Here is a 20740-nt window from a genome sequence, read left to right as displayed (position 1 = left end):
TGAGCTCATGAACATGCGCTATGTAATATCTAGTCACCAAAAAGTATTCACAATGCTACATAACAAGATCAAAGATTTCACGCGCTGGGATCAAGAACTTAATTATTAATTACAAAAGTTATTGCAACATATGATGCAAAAACTAGCTAAGCGACTAAGAAATAAGCGAAAACTTACCAAGCGAAAACTAAACCAATAACCGTCATGTGAATACGTTTTGAAGTATTCGCAAACTCTAACAAAATCTGTGATGAAGAATCATGTGGCAGATCCTTCAATATGTCGATCTTTTTGATCCTAAACCATAACACGAACGAATTTAAAGCCAATTCTATCTAAATCGATTCAAAATCACACTAAATTAAGATGAAATCGATGAAGACCACCTTCAAAACCAGTCTGAAACCTCTGTTAACAAAATTTTATCAAATTCGATCACATTTACCTATGAAAACCTTTCAAAACTGAACAAAAACCTTCGCAATAAAAAATCGAATCAATTACCACGTAAATCGAACAATAGAAATACCAAATCAACTCCAATTCAATATAATTGGCTTCATCATTGTGCCTATAGCTCTGGTACCAATTGTTAGGTCCCAGACAACCTTGGGATTTACAATAATTGATCAAATCGATCAACTAGATTGTGGAAACACCTAATTGACCTGAAGAACGCAACGATTTGATGAATAGCATGATTTAGAATGAATTGACCACAAATATGATCAAGCTAATAACACATGGAAGGTAAATAATTTCTGGTTTGCAATTAATACCTGCACTAACACACATCAACCCTTATATATCCGGGTGAATTACAAACATAATTTCTCGCTAAACATTGTTATCGGTAGCCAACGTAATCGAAAAATATCAAGTAAACGCATATAAGAAAAGTAATTGCATCATAATGAGTTGTTGCACAATCTGATATTTTGTTCACCAAGTTATCGCACCACATAGTTTTGGCATACGGATAAGTTATATTGGATATTCGTTTTTTGATTCTTCAGCATCTATGATTTAAACCCTCCATTTATAAGAGTCCATCTTTTAGCTAGTACTAGCTTGGGCACCCCAAACCTCAAAGACAACAATACAAGTCATGATTTATGTTATATATATATATATATATATATATATATATATATATATATATATAATTGGTAGCAAAACACTATATATATAACAGTATCTTTCAAGATACATTACATAAAATGCCAGAATATACTAATTGAGCAGTGCAGCTCTCTCTAACTTGAGTTTAATTCATCTTGGGAATCTTAATATTCAGTTCATTGACTATTTTCATATTATATTAGATTAAATACAGATTAGCAGATACCATTTAAATATACTAACATGCAGATTCTAACTATAATGCATGATCTATATTAAAAAGTCTATTGCCATTTGTATGGTATTAGTTGTTTTATTTTGGTAACTATAACTTCATCAAGAACTTAATGCACTAATTAACCTTTTTGTGATTAAAATTTTGTTTATCTTAGGGAATTAGGGTAGACAAAACACCATAAGGATGCATGACCGGGATGGAAGGCTAAGTAAAAACAATTCACGTTGGAGATCATCAAGTAATTTTATACAACTTGGGACAGAGTCGGTTTACTCCTCAACTTTCATGGCTAAGTAGATTAGAGCAATTTTTTTCTTATGTATTAGGATACCCCTGAGTAAATACTAGGTTACCCATAGAGAGTATGAGAACACTGAGATAAAAAAAAAAGTGAAATTGGATTGTCATATTTTATTTTTTTGTTGTCACCAAAGGCTCTCTAAAGCGACTAAGTGAGGAAGATGACCTAATACTAATATATGATTACCGGACCATTTTAAACAATTAAGTCATGGCTTATTTCACTATGCAATAATGGTATGGGCCTTTTAAGATATTAAGAGACCAAAAGTTAAATAAGATTACCACTTATTTTTTTTTAACAGACTTCTTAAAAAATGTTGTCGTTTTTTATTTAGTTTACAAGTTTGTTTAGTTTATTAATTTCAGAATAACTATTTAGTTTACTTTTTAATATTTGAATAATATTTTCTTACTGTTACGAGTCTAAATGATGTTAAACTAATATTTTAATATTATTATTGTTCAAAGGCTAAATTTATTATTTCTTTATGAAGAGTTTTTTTGTTTCAGCGAATCAATTTTTTTCGAACGGAATATCAATTTGATATTAATTCTATATATAAAAAAATTTCCATTAAGGCATTTAAATATCAATATGATATTAAGAGAATGCTAAAAGAAGTTGAGATTTTAGTGTTTGTAACGTACACATTGATTATTAAAAGATAATTGTCGTCATATTATTGTGAATACAACAATAAAAGTTAAACCGTACTCTCCAATTAAAATGTTTTGGTTCCGTCAGGGGCCATAGTGAAGAAACACTAATCGACCCCGGGCAGATTACGGATAATCTGGGGATTAAATAGATGTTTCCCACGAGGGGTTAGACCCGGCAAAGATGGTTCTTCTGATAACCTGCAAAACAGACACCGTGAGCTCGTCACTGAGAAGGGGGGGGGTACCTCCTTGTGACCACCCTCCGGCGTGAGAATCAGACTAGATTGCTCTTGAATATATGTGTATATTAAGAGATTGCTAGAGCAGATATCAGGTATAAGATACAAGATAAGATGAGATGATCATACCATATGGGGTATTTATAGCCGAAGGTAGGTTTCCAAGAGGGTATAGCCGGCTGAATAGTATTCCTGTTCTACCAACTGTGGCCTACGCACGTGCCATGCTGGTAGTTGGTGGGTAGGCAGCGGCTGACAGTGACCAGGCCTGCTGTGTACTATTCCTTTTCCACCAACTGCAGGCTATGCACGTGGTATGACAGGAGTTTGTGAGTAGGCAGCGGCTAATAGTGACATACAGTACAAGAGCATGCTGCTCGCCATACTGTTGTCAATGAGCTGTCGTATCTCTGGTCAGATCTTTTGCCCATACCTCGTCAGGTACAATACAAAAGATCCTCCAGTATCGTACGGACTGGCTCATTTGGGCGGGAGTATTCCCCCTCCCGCCTTTGTGCGGGATTGTTCCCGGCTTTGCTCATTCCTTCAGGTGACTACTGAATTATTTTGAGAGCTAAGTGCCTTATGCGTGTAGCCTTGCTGCGCGGGTGGCCTTCCTTGATGGCTTGTATCCGCAGCTGCGGGAACAGGCGGAGTACTTCGCCATTGGGAGGCATTTCTTGCGGGAACAGCTTGCGTACTGCGCGTAAGGACGTCACGTCTCTGAGCATGGTGGGTCCTGCGGATCCAGTTGGTTTCTGCGCAGACGTCTCTCTTCAAGGTGAGTCTTGCGGGTCCAACTGGGCTCTGCTGGGACCTACCTCTTCAAGTCCCCCCAGTCCAATGTTCTTCTCATGAATGTTTAATAAGTGAGGTGAACTTTTGGACTTAAGCAAAGGGTTTTTGAAAAGGGTTTAGTTTTAAGGTTTTCCATGGGGATTCTTCCCGCGGAAGTCCTAATGTCACTTGCAGAAATTCCCGACTTTCCTGCTTGATCTCTGGGTATGATGCGGGTAGGTCTGTAACATCCTCGCAAGTGAGGAGCGTTGAGTCCCACTTGTGTGGATTCTCCATGAGGTTTTGGTAGTTTTGAACATAGTGATCAATTATGTTAAAACCACCAATTCCATCTTGGAGCTTCAAACAATATAGTTCTCGACGTTCCCGCTATGCGGGGATGTTATTCCCGTTTCCGCAAGCATGGCCCAGAAGATCCTTCTTGGTTTCAATTCCCTGCGGAGCGCTAGGTATGTGAAGGGTTTTGCCTTGACACTGTACCCGCACTCGTCTTACGGTTACTTCCAAGGTATTCCTGGCGTCAATTCCCTGCGGGTGCTAAGTATGTGAAGGGTTTTGCCTTAACACTGTACCCGCACCCGTCTTATAGTTACTTGGTCGCCGAGGTATTCTTGGCTTCAATTCCCTGCAGGTGCTAAGTATGTGAAGGGTTTTGCCTTAACACTGTACTCGCACCTGTCTTATAGTTACTTGGTTGTCAAGGTAAGGGGTATTTTCCCGCTTACTTTTGAATCTTTTTGAAATTTTGAAATTCGAAGAGTTGGTGAAAGGATAAGAACAGTCCAAACTGTTGAAACGTCGTCCGACGGTTTCTTCTGACAGTGTCAGGACGTGCAGGAAGTTATGGCGACGTGACAGTATATGGTCATTCCAGGCGCTTTTTCAGGCGCGTGGGCGCGATTTTTCGGGCGCGTGGCCGCGAAATTAATGGCACGCGTCCTTTCAACAGCTGTTGCCAGCTTGCTCATTGCCACGTGTCATAGTTTCATTGCACCTGCGATTTCTCTCTCTTCCGCATTAAATTCATCGCATTAATTGCGATGAGTATATAAAGGGGGAGAGGGTCCTTTGCAACCACACTTTCACTTCTCTTCATCTTCTAAACGATTTCCGGCGAATACTCACTATTCCGTCGAGCATTCTTCTGAAATCGTTTTTCTGTACATCCAAACATGTCTTCTTTTACCGAGGAGTCTGACGTGTTCGTCGAGAATCCGTCGTCCACTTCCGATAAGGACGACAAGAGCACTGCTAGCGAGTGCCAGTGCGCTCTTCCTGCCGAGCTTTTTCAGTACATCGTCCGGAAGTTCATGCTCGAGCCGTTCGAGCCTGAGTTTCCGGAGCCACACCAGACGGTGTACGATGCCCCCAAGGGCAAGATAGGGGTGTACGCTGCATTCTTCGTTTATGGGAATCTCAGGTTCCCATTGACGAAGTTTGTATACAGTGTTTTGGAGAGGCACGGGGTGCATTTGACGGAGGTACACCCGATGGCGATCGCCAAGATCCGCCACTTTGAGTGGGTGTGCCTCATTTTGGGCGTGGAGCCCCACGTAGATCGGTTGATGACCTTCTATTCCTGGAGGTGCATCCAGGGGTGGTACACCTTGGTCAATCGGATCAAGGGGTTGAAGATCTGCGCTACCGAGCGCAGTCTTCGGTCGTGGAAGCGTGAGTTTTTTTATATCTCCGCTCGCGTCGTCCCCCTTGCGATGACCTTTAAGAATGGGAGAGCACTCCCCGCCCTTCACGCCCTCAACTACCAGGAGGCGGAGTGGTTCGCCAAGATCTCCCGGGTCCAGACTCCGGTATACCGCTTTGCGGAGTCTGGGATGGTGATGCTTGGGATGAGCCGGGTGTGGAAGGAGGCGTCACAGGTTCCCATCGTCCTCGAATACGGTTTGAACTCTGTCCCTTACGGTATGCTTTGTCTTATTTGTTTATATAGGTTTGTCTTCTAACTGTTTGTTTCTTTTATTTCAGAGGGGAACGACTTGCAGTCTCTCCTGCAGCCGCGGGAGAGTGATGGTCCCGCTCGGATGGGTTCCCATCGTGCTCTCGATGAGAACGAGTTGCCCATCTTGGAGCAAACGAGGGATCGGTTTGTGGAGGTCTACCCGCCAGGCCACCCTATTCTGAGCGCCACGCGGCCAGGTAAGGCGTTATTCAACCCTCGACCTCTCAATGCTGAAACCTCTGCTGGAATTCCTCTAATCTTGTCATCTTCTGATGAGGAATCCGCAGATGGTCCTCCGTTGGTGCGGAAGAAGAAGGCTGCCGGCGGGAAGGGGAAGGCGAAGGTTGCCTCCACTGCCGATCTGGTGCATCGGTCTGATTCAGAGACCGAGAGCGAGGAGGTGGCGGGGAACCCTGGTGGTGATAAGACCACTGCTCCGGAGGCTGAGACGACCGTCACCTCCGAGCAGCCCAGGACAACGACGGTGAGCGGCGTGAAGAGGCCGGCTCCATCGGGTTCGTCCCCGCCTGTTCGCACTTTTAGGCTCAAGAAAACCCGTAAGTACAAACTTCCTTTACTTTTTAACTTCATATCTTTCCGCCATTATACTTATATCTTCTTTGTGCAGGCGTGGATGCTACCGCATTCCAGGGTGGAGTGGGGAGGAGCACCTCCGGACCCATGAAGTAGGCTTGGTCAACCTACCTGAGGCGATGACCCAGGCGGCTGCGCCTGCTTCAGTTGTTGGTTCAGTTGCTCACCCAGTTGAGCCAACTGTTCCAACTGTGATGACATCTCCGCCGGCTGTCAGTGCCATATTTACTGAATCTTTCACTGAGCCGGCAGTGACTATTTCTGCGGGTACTTCCGCAGCGGCGACCACGGTTGTGAGTTCACCTCCGGTGAGTTCACCTCCGTTGGTTTCTACCGCGGCGGCCTCTATGCCTCCTCCGAAGTCGGCAGCTACGGCCGATACTTCAGGTATGCTTGGGGCTTCTCGCCAACCTCTGCCTCCTTCCCATCTGCCTGACCTCTTGGATGGATTTCCCTTGGGTTCAGGTGATGGGTTTGGCGGCTATCGGCCTGTTGTCGACCCTACAGGTGCGTAGGGTTCTTTTGGCCTCTTTTTTTTTTTTTTTTTTTTATATATATCATCTTTTCCTAACTGCTTTTTGTTTTTTGCAGTGTCGGATTCCAATGAAGTGTATGTTCCACGATGGAACATCCTCCGAGGAACAACCCTTCGCACGCCTGTGGAGTACGTGGAGTGGGCTCGTCACGCAGCTCCCAATGGTGCGTTGGGGGAAGCAATGGCTAGCTACCAGGAGGGTAGGCTAACCAACGAGCTTCGGATTCTCCTGGCCCAGATGCAGCCGCGCGTCGAGCTGCTCTGTCGTGAAAACGACAAGTTAAAAGCAGCTCGTATTCAAGAAGTAGCTCAGGCGCGGGCTGTCCGGGAGGAGAACAAGAGGCTTACCGCAGTGGCTGCGGAAAAGGAGAAGGCCTTCAAGGCCCTCGAGGTTGAAGTTCAGGCTTGGCTCGAGGCCCGTTTCAAGGCTGCCCAAGCTGTTAACGAACAGCTTCGGCTGGCTAAGGAAACTGCACGGAACGCAACTGAGAGGGCCACCAAGGCTGAAGCTGTTGCTGAGCCTCTACGCCTCGAGAATGAGGAACTTAAAGCCAAACTAGAGGCGCTCCAACAGGCTCATGATGCCTTGGCGATGGAAGACGCCAAGAAGCTCCAAGAGATCTTGGACCAGAGGGGGGGTGCTTGACCACACTGAGCGGAAGCTAAAGGGCGTTGAAGAGGCTGCGGCAAAAGAAGTGTTACTTGCCAACCTCAACAAAAGTGAAGCCGAACGCGCCCGTAACCAAGCTCAAGCTGCCCTCCAGGAGGCTCTGGTTACCAAGGAATGGCTTCTTCGAGAAGCGTTGTCGCAGGTAAGCTTAGCTTCCTAATGTCTTCACGCTTTTCTTTGTAAATAGAAAAGGTTTTGATACTTGTATTTTTTTCTTGTAGGTTGTGCATCGAGTCTTCACGGACACATCATACGACGATGCCATGAGCGCAGCCCTCAACGCTTCTCACGAGGATGGGGAAAAGGCCGGCTTCCTGCTTGGTCTAGGGTTCGTTGAGAAAGGCATCCCGCCTTCCAACTTCCCTTTATATGATGTTGACACTGAAGCTATATATGACCAAGCAGTGAATCAGTATGCCGCCTTCCCGCATCCGGTGGTGGAGAAGGTGAACGAAGTTGCTGCTGCTGATGATGGGCTAGCCATTCTAAAGACCTTCCTTGAACCGCCACAGCCAACTGATGGTGCGGGTACAAGTGGGTTTGGAGGGAGTGGTCCTGAAGCTTGAACACTAAGATCCCTTCCCACTGTTAGGATAGATTTAGCTTGTACAGATTTATATTCTTGTAGGCGGTAGTTACCCGGCCATTCTTGTAATGAATATTATGAAATATAAATCTTTGTGCGGGTAAGACCGCTACTTTCACTGGATGACTTGCTTTATAAACGTTATATGACTTGCTCATGCATACTTTAGTTTAAATTAGCAATTTTCCAAGTGTTTAGAATAAGTTAACCTTTGAACGTGGTAGATAATAGGTTGGAGTTTTGCTTCCTCATTCGTGATTGTGCGAGTAGGACCGTCACTTGCACTTAGTAGGATGGCTAAACTTTACCTATATCTGACCTACGTGGAGGTTTTCCTCATCCTTCTGTTAGAAATTTTCTAAGTGTTTAGAATAAGTTAACCTTTGAACGTGGTAGATAATAGGTTGAAGTTTTGCTTCCCCCTTCGTGATTGTGCGGGTAAAACCGTCACTTGCACTTTGTAGGATGGCTAAACTTCACCTATATCTGACCTGCGTGGAGGTTTTCCTCATCCTTCTGTTAGAAATTTTCTAAGTGTTTAGAATAAGTTAACCTTTGAACGTGGTAGATAATAGGTTGAAGTTTTGCTTCCCCTTCGTGATTGTGCGGGTAAAACCGTCACTTGCACTTGGTAGGATGGCTAAACTTCACCTATATCTGACCTGCGTGGAGGTTTTCCTCATCCTTCTGTTAGAAATTTTCTAAGTATTTTGAATAGGGTAACCGTTCGACGCGTGGTTGTCAATAGGTTAGTTCGGTTTCTTCTATCATGATTTGTGCGGTTAAGACCGGCACTTTCCTTTAGTGGGATGACCCAACTTTACCTATGACTGACCTGCGTGAAGGTTTGCCGTTTTTTGTGTTTATGCGGGTTTTGCCGCCTTCCACAAGCAACGACTTCCCCCCTTATGTATGCGGTGAAGACCGGCATATCAGTGTGGAAAGTTCATAAGTATAAATGTAAGATCATCAGCATCAATGTTCTAAGGAGAATCATTTCCATTAGAAGTGGCTCTGGGCCTTTTCTTTACAAGTTTGGAATTGATCTACATGCAAACTGTGTGATTGAGCTCCCTTCCATGTTGGGATGGGAGTGCCATTGAGCCGATATGCACCTGGTTCGGGATCTCGTTGTTTACGCAATATGTAGTCTCCGGCATTGAAGCTGCAATTTTATTCGTGTTTTCCCCAGCTGGGGTTCTACACGCATCAGCCTGCTCAGCGTTTGTTATGCCACGAGGTGCGCGAGCGTCCCATCTCTGACGTATGCTTCGACGATGTCCTTCACGTCTGTGCATTCTTCAGTGTTGTAGCCTTTTGTCCTGTGAAAGTCACAGTATTTGCTCCGATCAGCATTGTGACGATGTCGGATTATTGGAGCCTTTGGCCATGGGAGCTCCTCAGTGGCGAATATCTCGGTGACGCTTTTGGTGAGTGGCGTCCATCTGGAGTTTTGGTTCGACTGTACGTTATCCCTTCCGCCTAACCGATGTTGCAAGCCGGATGAGGTGTCAAAGTTTACCCTTGACTGCCAAATGCCTAGCTTCCGCTTTTTGTTTAGTCGGGCGGTAAGGATGTTGTCTTCTCTTGTTTTCTGGGTGTAGAGGTTTGTGCTCTGGGGGAGATCTCTACCCATTTGCTTTTCCGTTTCCGCAAAGCGTTTAGCTGCTGTCATGATGGCATCCCATGTGGATGGCATGCCATCTCTACCCGTTAAGGTGCGGATGAGCTCTGGGTCGTTCGCGCCTTGGATGAAATCAGCGCGAACAAGATCTTCGCTGATATTACCCAGACTTAGCTTCTTAGAGTTGAAGCGAGTGATGAAGTCTGGCAAAGATTCATCTTTTTCTCGAATGCAATTGAGGATTGTCCATTGCTCCTCGGTATACTTTCTTTGTTGGCTGAAGTGTTGGCTAAACTTCTGCTGGAAGTCTTCCCAATCGTAGATGTGGTGGACCGGTAGACGATCGAACCACGCTCTAGCTGCCCCAACAAGCGTCATTTGGAACATGTAACACCACGTAGGTTCCGTCCAACTACTGACGGTTGCCCCCGCTATGAACCTGTTCAAATGATCGTCTGGATCAGATATACCATCGTAAGTGCCGATGTTGGACATCTGTTTGGCACTTTTCGGGACGATTGCTTCCGCAATGTCCCTTGCAAATTTGGACGTTCCCGCCTTTGCAGCAGTTGGTGTAAATGTTTTAGAGAAGTCACGTGGGTTTCCACCCGCGTTTTTTGGTTTGAAGGTTTCTCCAAAATGCCTTCTCGATTGGGAGTCCGTTTCCTTACGCTTCCCTTTCGCCCTATGACGAGGGTTTGCGTCACTATCGGATTCCTCCGAATCATCGTCAAAGTACTCTACGAATTTATCAGCCTGTTGGAGTAAACGTAAGCGTTCATCCAACTCAGCTTGGAATTCTTTTTGACGTGCTTCCGCCCACGCTTTAACTTCATCGAGTGTTTGGCGGGGGAGCCTCGTTCGTTGTCTCTCTAACTGGGTATCGGTGAATCCCAGTGAGCGATTATTTACTGCACTTGCCCCAGCTTGGGTAACTGGGGTAGTGTTCGTAAAATTTACTGCACTTGCCCCGGCTTGGGTAACCGGGGTAGTGTTCGTAAAAACTGTGTAGTCGCCGGTATTCCCCCCAGTAGCTGGGGTTGTGGTTACCGGAGTTTCTTTAACCATCTTTCCAGAAGTTTGAAAAAACTGAAAAAAGAAATTAAGTTCTAGCTTTTATGCACGGATGGCGCCAATGAAGAAACACTAATCGACCCCGGGCAGATTACGGATAATCTGGGGGTTAAATAGATGTTTCCCACGAGGGGTTAGACCTGGCAAAGATGGTTCTTCTGATAACCTGCAAAACAGACACCGTGAGCTCGTCACTGAGAAGGGGGGGTACCTCCTTGTGACCACCCTCCGGCGTGAGAATCAGACTAGATTGCTCTTGAATATATGTGTATATTAAGAGATTGCTAGAGCAGATATCAGGTATAAGATACAAGATACAAGATAAGATGAGATGATCATACCATATGGGGTATTTATAGCCGAAGGTAGGTTTCCAAGAGGGTATAGCCGGCTGAATAGTATTCCTGTTCTACCAACTGTGGCCTACGCACGTGCCATGCTGGTAGTTGGTGGGTAGGCAGCGGCTGACAGTGACCAGGCCTGCTGTGTACTATTCCTTTTCCACCAACTGCAGGCTATGCACGTGGTATGACAGGAGTTGGTGAGTAGGCAGCGGCTAATAGTGACATACAGTACAAGAGCATGCTGCTCGCCATACTGTTGTCAATGAGCTGTCGTATCTCTGGTCAGATCTTTTGCCCATACCTCGTCAGGTACCGTACAAAAGATCCTCCAGTATCGTACGGACTGACTTATTTGGGCGGGAGTATTCCCCCTCCCGCCTTTGTGCGGGATTGTTCCCGGCTTTGCTCATTCCTTCAGGTGACTACTGAATTATTTTGAGAGCTAAGTGCCTTGTACGTGTAGCCTTGCTGCGCGGGTGGCCTTCCCTGATGGCTTGTATCCGCAGCTGCGGGAACAGGCGGAGTACTTCGCCATTGGGAGGCATTTCCTGCGGGAACAGCTTGCGTACTGCGCGTAAGGACGTCACGTCTCTGAGCATGGTGGGTCCTGCGGATCCAGTTGGTTTCTGCGCAGACGTCTCTCTTCAAGGTGAGTCCTGCGGGTCCAACTGGGCTCTGCTGGGACCTACCTCTTCACATAGGTAGGGATGAAATAGTGGTATCGGTATCGAAACAAGTGTATTTCGGTAACGATAACGGTACCCAATTTTTTAAGAAAACTGGGAAGGGAAAATTCGGAATCATTTTACCAAATTTTTGCTTAGGAATCATTACCTGGAAAAATCTTATAGATCCACCACTGGCTTGGGAGGAAATTTTGTGAAAAGGAAAAAAGTTTGATTGGCTTTTTATTATCTTTACGGCTTGCTTATTGTTTATCCACCTTTTCATACAAATATTCACTAAAATTGATCCTACGTGGAGCGCAGTTAATTACTTGTGTATTAACCCGCTAGTTGTTAAAAATTAATGTTCTATTATTGTTATTATTATTTTATAACATTCAATAATATTCCAAATCAAGTTCACAGAAACCCAGCCTCTATTATTGATAAGAATTATGATGGTTAAATACAATTAAATCCAATGAAATCAAATCGCATAAAGTATTGATCACAACTCGCAGTATAAAAGGGCATTTAGAGGGCATATCTAATATCGCAATTACCATCTTTTCCAGACTAACTCGACTAATTAACCAGCCATTTGATGCTATGGAAATCCAAATTATTTCCAAAGAGAGCATTAAGCCATCATCCCCAACACCAAACCATTTGAAAACATTCAACCTTTCGATCCTAGATCAACTTATTGTCGCCCCTTATGTGCCAGTCATCTTGTACTACCCTAACCAAAAAGGCGATAACATCTTCCATGCCCTACAAAGGTCAGTGGTTTTAAAGAAATCCTTATCTGAAACCTTGACTCAGTTTTATCCACTAGCCGGAACAATTAAAACGAATAAGAACAATCTTTCGATTGATTGTAACGATGTTGGTGCCAACTATGTCCTAGCTTTGGTTCATGGTCGTCTTGATGGCTTTTTGCGCAATCCTCAACACAGATTGATCAACAGGTTCTTGCCATTTGAACCTAGTTATGATGAATCTAGCGCGGGTGCTAGTGCGACAAATGTTCAAGTTAACATTTTCAAGTGTGGTGGAATCGCTGTCGGGTTGTGTGTTTCACACAAGATCCTTGATGGGGCTGCACTCTACACTTTTCTAAAAGGATGGGCTAACATGGCTTGTGGAACTGAAGAAGTCATTTGTCCAAATTTTAATGCTCCATCGATTTTCCCTGCGAAAAGCTTGTGGCTTCGAGACATATCCACGGTTATATCTCAATCTATGTTAAAGGAAGGCAAATGTAGCACCAAAAGATTCATATTTGATGCGAATGCCATTGCCGCATTAAAAATGGAGGCAAGTAGAAACGGAGTGCCACAACCAACACGAGTTAAGGTGGTATCTGCTTTGATATGGAAGTGTGCAATTGCAGCCTCTAAAGAAGCATGTGGAGTCGAGAAATCTTCTCGGTTAACCCACTTTGTGAACCTTCGTAGCAAACTTGCTATAAAGTGGTCAAAAAACATGATTTGTAACATGATTTGGGTCTCTAATGCAGTGTACAAAGCTAGCCACGAAACCACATTTCATAATTTGGCGAATAAGGTGCATGAAAGTTTTGCAAAAATCGATGATGAGTTTGTAAACAAAGCACAAGGTGATGAAGGCTATGTTGCAATGCAAAAGTCCCTTCAACAAATGGGAGAAATTTGCTCAATAGGGCCAATAGACAACTATAATTTTACAAGTTGGTGTAACATGGGTTTCTATGATATTGATTTTGGTTGGGGAAAGCCTACGTGGGTGTCTGGTTTCATAGGTGAGGGGGTCCCGGTGTTTATGAATGTTGTGAACTTAATGGATACAAACTCTGGTGGTGGAATTGAAGCATGGGTGAATTTGGATGAACAAGAAATGAAGATTCTAGAATGCAATCCGGAGCTATTAACATATGCTTCAGTGGATCAAAGTCCAATATCAAATGATAGTTGAAGTTGCTATGTAACACATTCCATGGGTCCTACTTCAAGATCACATGTATGTTTGTCGTAATTGGAGTTTATAGTTATGTGTATAAGGCTCGTGTGATATGGGCTGTCTGTTTGTTGTAATGAATTTATAATTTTAAATTGGAATGAACTTCTTCTTTGTAATGTTTTATTTACTTCGAATTTTAACCGTACATGTTAAGAAGACCTTTGTCTACGTATATTAATCTACTAGCTTTTAGCCCGCGGGTTAATTTAGTTTTCTTCTTAATATTATTTTGAATATATAACTTTTTATATTAATATAATTAATTGTGCGTTGTTCATGTTCATTCGTTTAACTTTAGCCGAACAAATGATCAAACACAAAACGAACATGATTTTGTCGTTTGTGTTTGTTCGTTAAGAAAATGAATGTGGTGTTGTTTGTTTATGCTGATTTGTTGATACTTTAAATGAACGGGTTTTAAACGTAAATGGTATTGGATGAAAACATATAACCTTTATTTACTTTTAATACAACATTTTAGATGGTTATCATAGTAAAAAACTATAGTAGCTAATTATCTTATTTATAAAAGTCCAAACAATAGAATTGCTAGTAATATTAAAACTCTCTTCCAAAGATATACTGCTACGATTAAATATGGCAACAATTAAGGGTGCAAGATTTATGAGATGACATGAACCTAGTACGAATTTCACGGGTTGTGGATTTAGTCTAAACAGGTTTAGGCCAGGTACACATTTAGCCACTTGTGTGAACTATTTCACCCTGCTAAAGCATCTAACACCTATCAAACTGCTTTGTATTAACTTCCAATAAAACAAAAAAGAAAACAAACCATTGGTTTATCATTTACATAATACTCACGAGACTTGACAAATGAATGAAGATTTTTCACGTTCAAATGACCTGTAATTGTTAAATTAGCTATATAGATCACTACTATGATATTGAATCTCAATAAATAACGTTGCATATGCACAACAACGTGTCCAAGTTTCAATTTTTCTCCCGGTTTCGTAAAAAAAAAATCTTGGTTTAGTTAAATTATACATATATGTATATATATGCAAACATGTTTTTTTATAAACATATGTATAATTGACGGTAAATGATAATATGCATATATGTACATTACGTAACTAGATATTAAAAGAAATTATACACATGTGTATAGGTATAATACGAATTATTATTATTATTATTATTATTATTATTATTATTATTATTATTATTATTATTATTATTTTTTTTTCTATGAAACCGAAATGAAATATAAGAATTTTGGTTTCTTTACTTTTTTAAAATTTTCTTTTTTTTATGTTTATAATTTTTTAAATATTTTTAGAAGTTTTTTTAGTGGTCCAAAATGGTTCTCAAAGTTCTTAACCTGAACGTATTAGCTGAACGTATGTCGCGTACGTAATGTACGTTTAGCGATTATTGTACGTTAACCTTCCCCTATATGTGTGTGTGTGTGTGTGTGTGTGTAGGAAAGGGTTAAAATGAAAACCCACTTGAGTTGTGAAAACTCTGGAAACTCATTCTCAACCATATATTTTAATTAAAATTTAAATCTTGTGGTCCACAATTAAAGTGAATAAAAAATGTAAATATAAATATAACTTTTTTCTCTCTTGAAAACATAAATAAAAATTAGTAAAAAATGTTAAAAATAGCAACACAATTTTTTTTAGTTTTCGATGTTTTGTATTAAATGTTACAACATATATTACGTGTGTAAAAAAATACAAAAAAAAAACGATGTTATGTAAGGTTTTCACGGGTTTTCACAACTCAAGTGGGTTTTCATTCTATACTTCCCATATATATATATATATATAGGGGAGTGGTTTTTTGAGAACCATGTTGAGTCTTAAAAACTTAAGAACTCAATTCTTGGCCACACGTTTAATTAAATAGATTGGAATATGTGGTTGAGATTAAATGTGGCAAAAAAGTCAAAGAGGAGAGAGAATAACTATGTACAGTGAGTACACAACTTTAAACGTCCGTTACACATATGTAATAAGTCGACTCGGTGCGTAAAAAATTATGTATTTTTTTTACGTATATGTAACCTACATATATTACGCATGTGTAAAAAAAATTCGAAAAAAAAAATCGTTACGTTGAATTCTTTCGAGTTCTTAAAACTCAAAGGGGTTCTCATTTAAAATCTCCCATATATATATATATATATATATAGGATTATGTTATAATAAAAACCCACTTGAGTTGTGAAAACTATAAAAACTCATTCTTAACCACATGTTTTTAATTAAAGATTAAATCTTGTAGTCCACAATCACAATTAAAGTTAATAAAAAATGTTAAAGTTTATTTACATTTTCTCTCTCCTGAAAACATATATAAAAATTACTAAAAAATGTAAAAAAAATAGCAAAACATTTTTTTTTATGTTTTCGATGTTTTGTATTAAATGTAACAACATATATTACATGTAAAAAATATGTTACATAGGTTTTTCACGGGTTTTCTTAACTCGAGAGGGTTTTCAAACTATACTTCTCCTATATATATATATATATATATATATATATATATATATATATATATATATATATATATATATATATATAGGGTTGAGTTCAATAGAGAAATCATATTAATGTGAAAAGTTGGAGAAATCTTTCTACCTAATCAAATTTTTTTCTTTTCCTTTTTTCATTTAATTAATTATTAGGGTATAATAGTAAAACTTCAAATTGTTTTATTTGGTAACTATTTAAATTTTATTTAAATTTGAAAGTTTCAAACACTAAATTACTTTTTATTACTTATGTTTTAGTTAAATTTTAAAACAATCATTTTCTTTTATTAATTGCTTTAAGCATTGGAAGATCTAGAAAAATATTGTTATTTAATTCAAAGATGACAGGCCCATTTCCCACAGCAGCAGGAAATGTTCAGTTCCTAGTGGTAGCCATCGATTACTTCACCAAGTGGATAGAAGCAAAACCTTTAGCCCAAACAACCGCAAAACATATCAAAAAATTTATTTGGGAATTTATTATCTGTCGTTTTGGACTTCCACAGAATCTGGTGAGCGATAACGGCACCAACTTTGCTGACAAGAAGCTACAGCAGTGGCTGAAAGAACTTCAAATCACCCACACCTTTACCTCAGTGGCACACCCGCAAGGTAATGGTGAGGTGGAAAGACCAAACAAGAGCATCGTCGATGGCATAAAGAAAAGACTCTTGAAACACAGATCCGGCTGGGTGGACGAGCTCCCGCACGTCCTTTGTGCAAACAGAACGCTGAAAAAAGCCAGTACGGGGGAAACCCCGTTCAGTCTCACTTATGGCACTGAAGCCATGGTCCCAGTCGAAATTGGTTTACCCTCACCAAGGGTCTTGATCCAGCCAGAAGACAATGATGCGGAAATACGGTTAGACCTTATGCTAACCGAGGAACGCAGAGACTTAGCCGCAGTGCGTGAAGAAAATTACAAACGACAAATGCAAAAGTACTACAACACGCGGGTAAAACTCTGCAACTTCAATGAAGGAGACTACATACTGCGTAACAACGAGGCTTCAAACCAAGAGCGCCCAGGAAAGCTGGCCCCGGTCTGGGAAGGGCCATACATTATCAAAGAAGTCCTGGGAAAAGGCGCATACCGGCTTGAAAGGCTCGATGGCACTCCTATCCCAAGAACATGGAATGGAGCTCAATTACGCAAATGTTATATGTAGATCAATTCCAAACTTGTAAAGAAAAGGCCTAGAGCCACTTCTAATGGAAATGATTCTCCTTACACAATGTGTTGATAGCCTTACCTTTAACTTATGAACTTCCCATGTGCCGGTATTCACCGCACCAATGCGTGAAGAAGTAAGTAGTTGCGTGTGGAAGGCGGCAAAACCCGCATAAACACAACGCTAAAAATGTTAAAAAGTTCTAAGGAAAACCTACACGCAGGTCAGATGTAAGTAAAGTTTAGCCATCCTTGTAAGTGCAAGTGACGGTCTTACCCGCACAATCACAAACAAGGAAGCAAAACTTCAACCTATCATCTACCACGTTCAAAGGTTAACTTATTCTGAACACTTAGAAAATTTCAAGGAAAAGATGAGGAAAACTTCCACGCAGGATAAATGTAAGTTTAGCCATCCTACTAAGTGCAAGTGACGGTCCTACCCGCACAATCATGAAAGAGGAAGCAAAAATAAACTTATAATTTACCATGTCAAAAAGTTAACTTATCTAAGTACTAAAGAAATTGCTAAGTGTAAACATGCGTAAAATAAACAAAGAAAAGGACAAACACATTCTTTATTTCATCAACTTGAATATTACAAACATTGCTGGGCATATACCCGCATACAAAAGAAGTACAAGAGCAAATATCTACGCTAGTGGTGGAAAGGGATCTTTTGGATCATGCTTCAGGACCACTCCCACTTGGACCCGCACCATCGACAGAGTGTGACGGTTCAAGGAAAGCTCTAAGGACAGCAAGCCCATCATCAGCAGCAGCAATTTCATTCACCTTCTCCACCACCGGATGCGGGAAGGCAGCATACTGGTTCACTGCTTGGTCATAAATAGTTTCGGTATCCGCATTATACAAAGGGAAGTTGGAAGGCGGGACGCCTTTCTCAGCAAACCCTAGACCAAGCAGGAAGCCGGTCCGTTCCCCATCCTCATGAGAAGCGTTGAGGGCTGCGCTCATAGCATCGTCGTAAGATGTCTCTGAAAAGACCCGATGCACAACCTACAAAAAATGTACAAGTATAAGAACTTCTATTCTACAAAGGAAAGCGTGACGACATAAAGCTAAAATACCTGAGGCAATGCTTCTCGAAGAAGCCATTCCTTGGCAACCAGAGCTTGGGTGCAGGCGCGTTCAGCTTCGTTCTTATTAAGATTGGCGAGAAGCACATCCTTTGCAGCGGCCTCTTCAACGCCCTTAAGCTTCCGCTCGGTGTGCGCAAGCACACCCCTCTGGTCCAGGATCTCTTGAAGCTTCTTCGCATCCTCCATAGCCAAGGCATCATGAGCCTGTTGAAGAGCCTCTAACTTAGCTTTAAGTTCTTCATTCTCCAGGCGGAGAGGCTCAACAACAGCTTCAGCCTTGGTGGCCCTCTCGGTCGCGTTCCTCGCAGTCTCCTTAGCTAGCCGAAGCTGTTCGTTAACAGCTTGGGCAGCCTTGGAGCGGGCCTCGAGTCGCGCTTGAACCTCAACCTCGAGGGCCTTGAAGGCCTTCTCCTTCTCCGCAGATACTGCGGTTAGTTTTTGGTTCTCCTCCCGGAGAGCACGCGCCTGTGTTGGTACATGTTTGTCAGTAGTTCATAGTCTAGTATTTGTTATCGAGTCTGTAATATAGTTAATGGTTTGTTTATGGTTTGTTTTGTAAACTAGCGAAGTTATCAGCAAGTTCGCTATGGCGAACTTGCTGATCTAGCGAGGTTACTGACAACTTCGCCAGTGGCGAAGTTGTCGTGTTTAAATAGAACGTTTCAGCAGAGAACGTAGGTTAGGGTTTTGGTTTTACGTTTTGTTTCGTTTTGTTCTCTGTAACAGTGACCTACTGTCACGGGTTTGGTTATTCAATATAACGTGTTTACCTTATAGCTCGTGTTCATTGTTCGTGTATTCAATCTATACAATATCTACGCTCGTATCTATATACGCAGGGATTCCGCACCTGCGTTGTTAGAGATTTCCCGTATACGATCCACGTCCAGGAACCTACAATTGGTATCAGAGCCATCGGCTCGATTGTGAGGTTCGGGATTTCACGCGGGTGTAGATTTCGTCTCATTTCGGGTGTTACCGGGACGAGTTTTTGGTGTGTTTAATCATTCAAGCTACCTACCAGTGTGTTTAAGCCTTTAAACCTTCAAAATTCTCGTTAAAATCCGAGTTTCAGATCTGAACTGTTCTTCGTGTTCATCGGGCGAAGTTACCGTTCATCGGGCGAAGTTGCTGAATTCAGGCGAAGTTGCCGTCACTGGAGATTAGGGTTTCGGCGAAGATATAAGGATTAGCGAAGTTAACCACAACTTCGCTTACCTCATAAGTTCGCCACAGCGAAGTTATCCGTAACTTCGCTTACCACCCAACTTCGCTTACCACCCAACTTCGCTTACATCCTAAGTTCGCCCATTTTAAGCGAAGTTATTTTTAACTTCGCCAAGCCAAGCGAATTTAAGATCCGCGAAGTTCTTGTTCAGCGAAGTTAACTTCCAGCGAAGTTATTCTTAACTTCGCCATCTGAGCTGTTTTAATATTTTTTTTGTGTTTTTTTCAGGTTTTTTTTTTTCAGGTTTTTGCAAGGATGTCAGCGATTAACATCTCAGATTTAGTCAAGATGGAGGTAGAGGCGGGGTCAGCCACTAAGGCCCCGAGGTTGATGAAGGGAACGGACTTCGTGGCGTGGAAGGACAGGTTCATCCAGTATATCAAATATCAGGACGCCAAGATGTGGGTGTGCATGCAGGATGGATATGTACCTCCAACCATGCAATACGAAGGACGTGATGTGGTTAAGAAGTACAGTAAGATGGATGACGAGGAGAAGAAAATGTACGAGGCTGAGAGTAAGGCCCATGCTGCTATTACTATGGCACTACCTCAAGAAGTTCTTCATACATTCCGAAAGTACACTTCTGCAAGAGAGCTCTGGGATGCTCTGGAAAACAGATTCGAGGGGAACGTGGGTATACGTGCCTCAAAAATTAAACTTTTAAAAACCCAATTCTCCGTCTTCAAATATTTGAAGAATGAATCCTTAGATGATATTATCACCCGATACTATCACTTAATGACAGAGCTTAGCAACTATTCAATTGCCTATCGAGAGGAGGAGATCGTTGAAAAGCTTCTAGATGCTCTCCCACCGAAGTGGGAAATGTACACCGTGTTAATGAGGGATGACAGAGACTTTCCTAACTGTGACTTAGAGACTGCAGTAAACAAGCTCAGAACTTATGAGCTAAATATGGTACGAAAGGAGACACCTACAGACCAGATACAAGACCCTGGTATGTATGGTGCTAAAGTTAACTCAGGCTCAAGTTCAAGGCCTGAATCTGCTGCATTTTATTCGAAGGGGGAGTCAGGTTCTGACTCTGCACATGAAGGAAATGTTTCTGTGAACTCAAATGGGGACGTATGTTTTGTTGCTGGAGGATCTAGTGCTTCAAAGCCTCAATCCTCTACAAGTGGTTATTCAGCTGGTCCCACAAGCAATAATTACACCAAGATGCCTATGAGTGTAAAATCTGCTGAAGAGCAGTTTGCAGTCTACGCTTCATTTATTGCTTCATACGAGAATTATATCCAGGGGAAGATTGTGGACCCTGCCGTTCTTGATGAGGATTATGACCAGATTGATGC

General features: G+C 41.9%; 1 pseudogene; it reads left to right on the top strand.

Moving 5' to 3' along the window:
* The first annotated feature begins 12018 nt into the window (after window positions 1-12018).
* Window positions 12019-13367, top strand: LOC143625328 (epi-neemfruitin B 7-O-acetyltransferse L7AT pseudogene; annotated as a pseudogene).
* Window positions 13368-20740: the final 7373 nt, after the last annotated feature.

This window comes from Bidens hawaiensis, unplaced genomic scaffold, assembly GCF_021521415.1.
Source record: "Bidens hawaiensis isolate Kalapana, Puna unplaced genomic scaffold, B.hawaiensis_p1.1 tig00004101_1, whole genome shotgun sequence".
NCBI lineage: Eukaryota > Viridiplantae > Streptophyta > Magnoliopsida > Asterales > Asteraceae > Bidens > Bidens hawaiensis.
Note: the sequence above shows the minus strand (reverse complement) of the source record. Positions and strands in the feature narration are given on the sequence as shown.